The sequence below is a fragment of the Eleutherodactylus coqui genome, chromosome 11, assembly GCF_035609145.1.
Source record: "Eleutherodactylus coqui strain aEleCoq1 chromosome 11, aEleCoq1.hap1, whole genome shotgun sequence".
NCBI lineage: Eukaryota > Metazoa > Chordata > Amphibia > Anura > Eleutherodactylidae > Eleutherodactylus > Eleutherodactylus coqui.
The window spans coordinates 90463840-90474020 of record NC_089847.1 but is presented as its reverse complement, the minus strand read 5'-3'; positions in this window follow the sequence as shown (position 1 = coordinate 90474020).

The window sequence follows — 10181 nt, the reverse complement described above, 5'->3', positions numbered from 1 at the left end:
CTGCGGGCTACGATGTCCGACCAAACAATAGTCACCATGTGGAAACATTCCTGGAAACGCAAAATGTCCTGCTTCATTAAGACCAGAAGGTCCCTGGTCTTCAAACTGCCGAGGTCGTTACCCCCCGCGTGGACGACCAAAACCACTCTCCCGGGGTTACGCCTCCCAATGTCCGCTACGAGTCTTAGCATGTCCGGCCATTTTAGCCCCCGGACGCCGTGCCAGGTTACGGACGTTCCGGTAAGGCCCAAGTCCAATCCCATTGGCCGTACCGCCGCCCTCTTCTGGGCCCAATATATATATGAGTGGCCCACGATGTGCACCTTCCATGGCTCCATAACTGAGAAAACAAAAAACAGTTCCAAGGGCAACGATCTCTTCTTGAGCACAAACAAAAAATTATTTTTAAAAAACGCTAACACGACTAACCATGAACGTTCCCAACCATTAGATCCGGCCTAACGTAGGACTTATACGCCTGAGACTTCCACCTCCCCAGTCTCTTTAACCCTTCTTCGCTCATACCGCCCGCATCGGCCGATGTGGCTGCGCCAATTCTAAACGAGTGCGTGCCGAAATCAGACGCGTCGAAACCTGCTGCCCGTAGAGACCTGCGCAAGACAGCCGAAACCTGAAAACGTGTGAGGGGAAAACCCGACGCGTGGACCAAAAACCGATCGCCCGAAGGCCTGGACGCCATATAACGTGTTACTGTCGCGACTGGGCACCAACGAGCGCCCAGCGGGCTGATGGATACCCACTCACCTCTGCCGTACACGTCCGTTTTCGACTTTCTTATCCGTACTCGTAGCGCCCCTTCTACTATCATCACGTCGTTGTCGTGTAGCCCTCCCGCCTTGAATCTACTGGCGGGCACGAGCTCGCCTATTCTCAAGGCTGCAAAAAACGCCAGCAAAAATGCAGATCTGAATAGTAACGCTTCCGCCGAGTCCGTGCAAATGCCTTCCAACACCTCCAATAACCTACACAAAACTGGGTAAGTTATTGGACGGCGGGTGTCCACCTGGGCCTTTTCTTTTTTCCATCCCCGGACAATCTGCCGGAAAACGAATTCCTTTGTAACGTCTACCAAGCTGTGGAGTTTTAATAAAAAGGCAACACCAGCAAGATGTTTCTTGACCACGTCGACTGACGCCTTGCTTTTTCGCAACGCCGCTAACATGTCCAGCGTCACCGCGCGCGCCCTTTCACCCTGTACCATGCGGCCCCCCGCACAATTCACCCACTTCTGCCAAACCGCATTGTACTGCTTCCACGTTCCCGCCGCTACGGATGTCTCAACTAGCTTCAGCAAGTCTGCTCGGCCAGCTTCCACAAGAAAGGCGGGCAGCGTACGCCCTCGGCGTCCGCCTGTGGATGCCGCTCCCTGAAACGCTCCATCTGCGAACGAGAGAGTGCGTCAGCTGCCATGTTCTTGTAACCCGGTACATGCTTTGCGCGTAGATATATGTTCCGCTGCAAACACCTCAAAACCACGTGTCTCAAAAATACCAGTACCGGCAGGGAAGCCGCGGACTGCCTGTTAATTATCTCCACCACTGCCGCATTGTCGGACCAAAAACACAACTTATGATCCTGGAGCTCTTCGCCCCATAATTCCAACGCTACCACCAGCGGAAAAAACTCCAAGAGCGTAATGTTTCTGTTCCAACTTTTTTCCAGCCAGGATACTGGCCAGGGTTCCCTGCACCAGTGGTTCCGGAAAATCACCCCGAAACCCACCGATCCTGCTGCATCCGCAAACAAGCAGAGGTCGGGGCCCAACCACTCCTCCTTAGGGCACACCACTTGCCCGTTAAAGGATTCCAGGAAAACTCTCCAAATATGGAGATCCCTTTTGATTCCTTGCGAGATCCTTATGAAGTGATGTGGCTCTTTTATGCCTACCGTCGCAAGGGAAAGACGCCTGGAAAAAACGCGGCCCATGGGAATCACTTTGCAAGCAAAGTTTAATAAACCCAATAAGACCTGCACTTGGCGTAACGTGGCCTTCTTACAGCTCGCAATCTCGTTTACCGTCTGCCGAAGCCGCGCGATTTTTTCCAGTGGTAACCTGAAAACCATTTCCTCGGTATCGATCTCGATCCCCAGAAAAATCAATCTGTTGACTGGGCCCATTGTCTTCTCTTCAGACAATGGGACCCCCGCGCGCGACATCAATTTTCGGAACGTGTTTAACAACAAGGAGCACGCGCCGGATGTTTCCGTACCTATGAATAAAAAATCATCAAGGTAATGCGTCACCGATGAGATGCCCGTTTCATACTTAAGCATCCACTCCAGGAAGGAGCTGAACAGCTCGAAGTAGTAACATGAAATTGAGCAGCCCATCGGCAAACACATGTCAAAGAAAAATTGATTGTCCACTTTGCATCCGAGTAAATGAAAACAATCTGGATGTATCGGGAGGAGGCGGAAGGCGGATTCGATATCAGCTTTTGCTAATTGCGCCCGCCTTCCCGCTTTTCTTACCAGCGCTACTGCTTGGTCAAAAGAAGCATAAACTACCGACGCTTCCTCCTTCGATATCCCATCATTTACCGACTCCCCTTTTGGGAATGATAAGTGATGTATCAAACGAAATTTTCCGGGCTCCTTCTTGGGGACAAGCCCCAATGGGGAGACCCGCAAATTGGGGAAAGGCGGTTCAGCAAAGGGGCCTGCCATGCGGCCCGCTGCTACTTCTTTCAGTAATTTTTCCTTGACTAGTTCTAAATTATCCGTCGCTGATTTTAGGTTCGGACACCACGTGGACGCGGGCTGAAACGTAAACGGTATACCGAAGCCTACTGCAAAACCCTGTCTAAGGATTCTTGCTTCCTCCTTCCTGTGATATTTGTCTAGCCACAGGGAGAGGTACTGGCTTTTCACCGGTGTTCGGAGCTCCGCTGGCGCCAGCTCCGGCGCCTGCTGCTCTTTGCTTCCTAAAGCATCGCGCCGCCGCGTGTTGACCCCCACAGACAGAACACTCGTGTCTGAACTTGCAGGTGGCATAGAACCTGCAATGGCCCTCATTGTAGAGCCAACAAGTGCCATTGGGTCTTGAGGAGGCCGCAGGAGGCTGTTGCCCGCCCCCCACGGCTCCTCCCTGAAATGTCATTTTTTGCGGGCGCTGTGCTAGGATGAGTTGTATCCAGACATCCGTCGCTTTTGACGCCCAACTTATGTGACTAATGCCCGAAATCCTCCGACGAAAATCCTCGTCGTAACGCCACCACGCAGCGCCGCCATGTAGCTTATATGCACTAAAAATTGTGTTTAGGTACACCAACATCTCAGGGCCTTTTTTAGGCTGTTGTTGGCATACTACGTACGCCAACACTGTATAAGCCTGTAACCAGTTGGCGAACGTTTTAGCCACTTTCGGCTTCCTGTCCGCACCACGCTCCGTAACCCTTTCCTTGTCAACCATCACGTGGTCCGCCGACAGCAAGGACCATATATCCACGTATATACCTTTCCGTATTTTTTCCACCACATCATCGGACAAACCGACCCCCAAAGGGGCGACACCACAAAACAGCGAGTCCGCATATCTCAAACCCTCCATAGGGTCCACATCACCACCGGCTGTTGAGCTACCACCTTCCTGCCCCACCGGCGGGCCCGCGCCCCCTGGGGAACCACAGGACTCTGACACACCATCCTTATTATCCACTCTGCTCAACAGCGATCTCAATACCGTGACTAAATCACATTTCTCCGCCACCCTGGCGGGATCCAACACATTATTCCAAGCATTTAAGTAGTTGGACTCACCGGCATGCCTGTCCTCCGGCGTCGCCAAGGGGGTGGACCTTGCCGGGCTTCCTCCTGGGCTTCTGCCCCCGAGGGCTGCTGATTGCCGCGAATTCACGTGCGGAGCCCTGCGAGCCCTCGTTTCCTGTGTTGTACCAAGGTGGCCCAGCTCCGGCCGCTCCTGCGTAACATCCCGCCTCCTGTGGCGTATGCAATCCCTGGTGTTCTGAGTCTCTGGCAAGATGTCCGCCTGGCGGTAAGTTCCCGTCTGGTGCCGCTGCTCAGGACCGCGGAACCCTTCGCCTACGGTCTCTCTACCTGTTCTTGCCCTGATGCCGCTGGCCTCCGCAGCTAGCCTGGCCTGCTCGCTATCGCGCCTGCGCTGATACCTCTCCCTTCTAGCTCTCTCCCTCTGCCTCCGCTTAGCGCCCTGGCCTTGCCTGTTCTTGCTAGCGCGACTAACGTAGCTATATGATGACTCTCCTCCACCTGAAGAGAGAGCCTCCACGAAACGTGGGTTAACGTAGCAGAACCTCTGCGACGTTGAGCGTGCGCCATCATGCTGCTGCTGTGGGGGGGGGTTACTAAGCGCGCCGTAACTGTCACGACTGCACGCCGCGGCACCGCGTGGGAACGCAGTGGCCGCAACTTGATGCCGCGAGAGTTGTCTGCCGTAGCCTTGTGAGGGTGGGATATCTGTGTAGCCCCCAGGCGTAGGGCCCTGTGGTGGGCTGTCCGAAAACAAACTAGCGCTACCATCCGTTTCACAACCCCTGCCCCCGCTACCCTGCCTGCTACCTCTCCTGCTATCCGCGCTGCTAACTACACTAGAAGACGTGCTATAACTCTCCCTCCCCTCCCCTCTACTCTGATCCTGCTGTGGCCTGCTACCTCGTTGCCTCCCCCCCCCTCGTTCCCTTGCACCTCTCATACCCGTCCCTGTCTGTCCTACCTGCGCCTGCTGAACGCTCGCGCCGCCATCTTGTCTTCTCCTGCGCTCCTGCGGGGCGCCGCCGCGCGCCGCTCTCCTTCCTTGCTGACTCTGTCCCGAGTTATGCTCCACTGCCGTGCGCCCTGCCACGCGCTGGTCCCTCGGGCCGGGGCACCCCGACGATGCCGCCGTTTGTAATCCCGATCCCAGCGGACTGCCACTCGGCAGTGACCGCTGGTCGGCGACGGGCGCTCCTCCCGCCGCGCGATTTGACTTTGGCGCCTTTTTCTGGTTGGCGCGAACTGTCCCCGCTGTCTTCTCGCCGCCTCGGCTGCTCCTCCGGCCGCTCCTCTTTGCCGCGGGGCTCGGGCTGAGCCTCGCGGGAGGGTTCTTCCTTCTCTTCGGGCGTCCTCGCCCGGCATCCCCCTCTTGCGCTGCTTTTTCTCCTGCTGCCGGCTCCTGAACTGCTGTCTCCCCCCGCCTTCCGGATTCCGATCCCGACCTGCAGCTGCCTAGGAGTTCCTCCAGCCACCCGGCTCCATCGCGGTCGATAGCCTCCCGGATCATCCTCTGCAAATCTTCCATCTGTCTTGGGACTTCTCGCTCTTTTGCTAACTCACAGCCCTCCGATCGCCTTTCTTTCTTCTTCACCGCTGTACGTCCGATGCTGCAACCGCTTGACTTCTGCTGTGCTGCTTGTCTCTTCACCTGGACTCTTCCCCGCTCTCGTTCAGCTGCTCTGCTTCTAATCTTTCTTTATCTTCTTTCACTGCCGTCTTCTCCGTTCACCGATCACCTCTTCTCCTCGTGTCTTTCTTCTTCTGCTTCCCTTCTTCCGCTCCCTCCTTTCCACATCCTGTCCTAAGCTCCGCCCCCCCTTGGCTCGCTCACCTACTTTCCCTCCCACTCTCCTACCTCCTGTCCCCAGTCACCTGCTGTTTTCTTAAGCAGCTCACAGCATACGAGGAAGCTACGTTCTCTCTCACCATCCAAAACGGGGACATTTCTGCTTCATCAATCTGTGTCTAATATTCCTCCTCCTCCTCCTCCTGCTCCTCCTCCTGAAACCTCACGTAATCACGCTGAACGGGCAATTTTTCTTAGGGCCACAAGGCTCACTCAAATAATTTTTCAGAACAATTTTTATAAGTTTCAATGCGCTTAAAAGCATTGGAACTTTAACTTGAACCAATTTTTCGTTACACTGGGCTGCCTCCAGGCCTAGTTACCACTTAAGCCACATTAACCAAAGCGATTAATGGGTTTCACCTGCCCTCTTGGCTGGCCATGGCCAATTTTTGGGATGTACATTAGTACTGTTGATACAGCAATTTTTGTGGGCCCTCGCCTACAGTGTAATCAAATTAATTTTTAGCCCACCTGCATTACAGCTGACGTTACCTCAGCTGTGTTGGGCAATGCAATGGGATATTTTTGTGTACCGCCGGTGGGTTCCAGGGAGCCACCCATGCTGTAGGTGCACACTGAGTTTTTAATACATCTGTACACTTCTAAAGAACCCGTCTGACTGGGGCATGCAGTGTGGGCCGAAGCCCACCTGTATTACGCACGACATTACTACCTCAGCTGTGTTGGGCAATGCAATGGGATATTTCTATGTACCGCCGGTGGCTTCCTGGCACCCACCCAGGCAGTGGGTCCACAGGGAGTTAAACCTACATGTTTCCACTTGTAAAGAACCCCAGTCTGACTGGGGCATGCAGTGTGGGCCGAAGCCCACCTGTATTATGCACGACATTACTACCTCAGCTGTGTTGGGCAATGCAATGGGATATTTTTGTGTACCGCCGGTGGGTTCCAGGGAGCCACCCATGCTGTAGGTGCACACTGAGTTTTTAATACATCTGTACACTTCTAAAGAACCCGTCTGACTGGGGCATGCAGTGTGGGCCGAAGCCCACCTGTATTACGCACGACATTACTACCTCAGCTGTGTTGGGCAATGCAATGGGATATTTCTATGTACCGCCGGTGGCTTCCTGGCACCCACCCAGGCAGTGGGTCCACAGGGAGTTAAACCTACATGTGTCCACTTGTAAAGAACCCCAGTCTGACTGGGGCATGCAGTGTGGGCCGAAACCCACCTGCATTAACCCTTTCCAGTCCACTGTGTGACCTGTGAAGACATTAGGGTTTAAGGCTGTACAGCTCCGTTGTTGGTAGACGTCCGTCGGGGTTCTCTTACTGTATATTGCCAGCCTCTCTGCTGTCGGAGCCTATCCTACGTGTCAGCTCATGCAGTACTGGCTTTAGCCAGCATATAGCGCCGTTGTATAACAGCAGAAAAAGAGTAAGCCCCCTAGGAAAACCATATACAAATTGGATTGGAAAGGGTTAAGCACAACATTACTACCTCAGCTGTGTTGGGCAATGCAATGGGATATTTCTATGTACCGCCGGTGGCTTCCTGGCACCCACCCATGCTGTAGGTGCACACGGAGTTTTTACTACATCTGTACACTTATAAAGAACCCCAGTCAGACTGGGGCATGCAGTGTGGGCCGAAGCCCACCTGCATTAAGCACGACATTACTACCTCAGCTGTGTTGGGCAATGCAATGGGATATTTCTGTGTACCGCCGGTGGGTTCCAGGGAGCCACCCATGCTGTGGGTCGACAGGGACTTCACAATAGGGAGTTGTACCTGCCTGTGTCTATGAATTAAAAAGCCCGGTCTGACTGGGGCATGCAGACACCTTGACAGAATGAATAGTGTGTGGCACATAGGTTCCCCATTGCTATGCCCACGTGTGCAGCTCCTGATGGCGGTGGCACAGGATTCTATTTCTCATTGCTTCTGTACAGCATTGTGGGCTATCGCTCCGCCACTTTTAAAGAGGGTCGCTGCCTAGCCGTGCCAACCTCTGCAGTGTGTGCCTGCGGTCCCTCGTCATGGCAGACGCAATTCTAAATAGACATGAGCGTGGTGTGGCATGAGGGCAGCTGAAGGCTGCGCAGGGACACTTTGGTGTGCGCTGTGGGGGGGAGGGGGGGCGGTTGGGCAGCATGTAACCCAGGAGAAGTGTCAGTGGAGTGTCATGCAGGCAGTGATTGTGCTTTGTTGGAGGTAGTGTGGTGCTTAGCAAAGGTATGCCATGCTAATGAGGGCTTTTCAGAAGTAAAAGTTGTTGGGAGGGGGGGGGCCCACTCTTGCCGGTATTGTGGCTTAATAGTGGGACCTGGGAACTTGAGATGCAGCCCAACATGTAGCCCCTCGCCTGCCCTATCCGTCACTGTGTCATTCCCATCACTTTCCTGAATTGCCCAGATTTTCACACATGAAAACCTTAGCGAGCATCGGCGAAATACAAAAATGTTCTGGTCGCCCATTGACTTCAATGGGGTTCGTTGTTCGAAACGAACCCTCGAGCATCACGGGAAGTTCGTTACGAATAACGAACACCCGAACATTTTGGTGTTCGCTCATCTCTAGTAATTATCCATCTCTACTCTGCCTTAGACTAGTTTCACATGGGCAAGCGTCTTATTGGGCCATGAAACTTGGCCTGATATCATGCTCAGGAACGTGCAAGGCACTTTTATGTCAATGGGAAACTACGCATTGCACTCATGTGCATCTGCATGCCATGCAATGTTTTTTCTGGGCCTATTGAAAACATTGGGTGAGGCTGTAATGGGTCTTGGGTTGGTTTGGAGCCTTTCTGTTGTAACCAGAGCGGACAGATAGCGAAGTCAGAGGAAAGCCTGAGGTCAGTAAAGGGAAGTATCTGTTGCGGTACAAAGGAGCAGGCACGTAGCATCATCAGAGGAAAGCCAGAGGTCAGTACCTGATAGTAGCAGTTCACTTCAGAGAAGCAGGCAGGTGGTGGAGTTTGGGAGCTCAATAATCACGCAGGGAGGAAGTGGCAAGCTTAACTAGTGTGCCTAATCAAGGGAACGCGGGCAAAACCAGACAGGGAAACAGGAACTGCATCAAATCAGAGCAAGGACTAGGCTAGACTTCTGCAGGGAGCTGTCCAGCAAGCTGGATAGGTCAAGAGGTAGACCTGCTGCCTGGAGCACAGGTTTGAGTTCTAACACCAGTTTCCTCCTTTCAGGATGGCAAACGGACATCCCAGGAGCTGTTTTTCCTGGCTACCTGTGATGAAACTCCATTGTGAGCCTGGGGCATGAATATTGGAGACTGGCTCCCATGAATTCTCTTCTGGACCACATCCCCTCCATTGAACGAGGTATTGTTGTTAACTCCTAAAGATCCTGGAATCCAAAATGATGTTTTCCACAAGGTACTCCTCCTCACCGTGGACTCTTACTGGTGGAGGAGGAGTTTGATTTCTTCTGGAAAAGGTGTTTACTTTAAAAGGCTTTAGTAGGGACACATGGAACACCAGATGAATCTTCAGGTTGCCAGGGAGGTTTAATTGGAAGGCCACCTGGCCAATCTTCGCAGCAATCTGGAACGGACCCAAGAGCCTTTGGCCAAACTTTGGGGAGGGGTACATGTTTTTAAGATCATGAAATATAAGCCATCCCCTGAAAATAAGCATTAGCTACACTACATGAAAAAAACAAACAGCAATACTCACCTACCCAGCAGTGTCTGAGTCCCTCGTGTTGGTCTCCGGCGCTGCAGCAGGTTGCCGTGTCCTCAGTATTGACCCAGCACTCTCATTCTGGTGACAGGGCTTTGAATACCCCACCTCCAGCAAGTGAGTACTCTGAATGGATCACGAGTGCCGCTGGCTCAGCCAATCAGAGCTGGCGCTCGATCATTCACAGCCATTCAGTGAATGACATAACTGAATGTCTGTCACTGCTTCATTGAGCACCGGCTCTGATTGGCTGAGCAACGGTGCTCATGATCAAATCACAGAGACCCAGACGCTGCGGGTTAGGTGAGTATAAGACCCCTGGAAAATAAGATACTGTGCCTCTTTTGGGGCAAAAATTAATATGACAGTGTCTTATTTTCGGGGAAACATGGCAGTGCAGAAGCGAAAAGAGTCTTTAGTTTTTCAAAAGCATCCTGTGCCTCTGAAGAGCATGAATATGCTTTGGTTTTCTTTGTGAGCGAGGTGATCGGCAAGATGATTTTTGAGAAGTCTTTTAAGAGTCTTATGTAAAAATTAGCAAATCCTATAAGACGTTGTGATTGTTAGTTTATAGTGTTATACTAGGTACTGTTTAGCAAATATAAACCTGATGAGGAATCACTTCTCTGGGTGTCCTCTTATTCTAAGGGCTTGTTCACATATGCCCCATTACCTGTGTATTTGATTGCAGACCCAAATTCACTTATATACTGTATCTGATGTTATGTACATGACGTTATTTTACTGATGGGACTCTACTGGATTCTGATTGGCTCTTTCTAAATGGTCCAATAGCTTTAGCTAGTACACTCAATGGAGCGATCCTTACAGAACTGCTTCAAATGTCTGTCATTGAATATCTTTATTTTTGTTCCTGTTTTATACTTTAAAATAGAATAAACAGATCAAACATATTA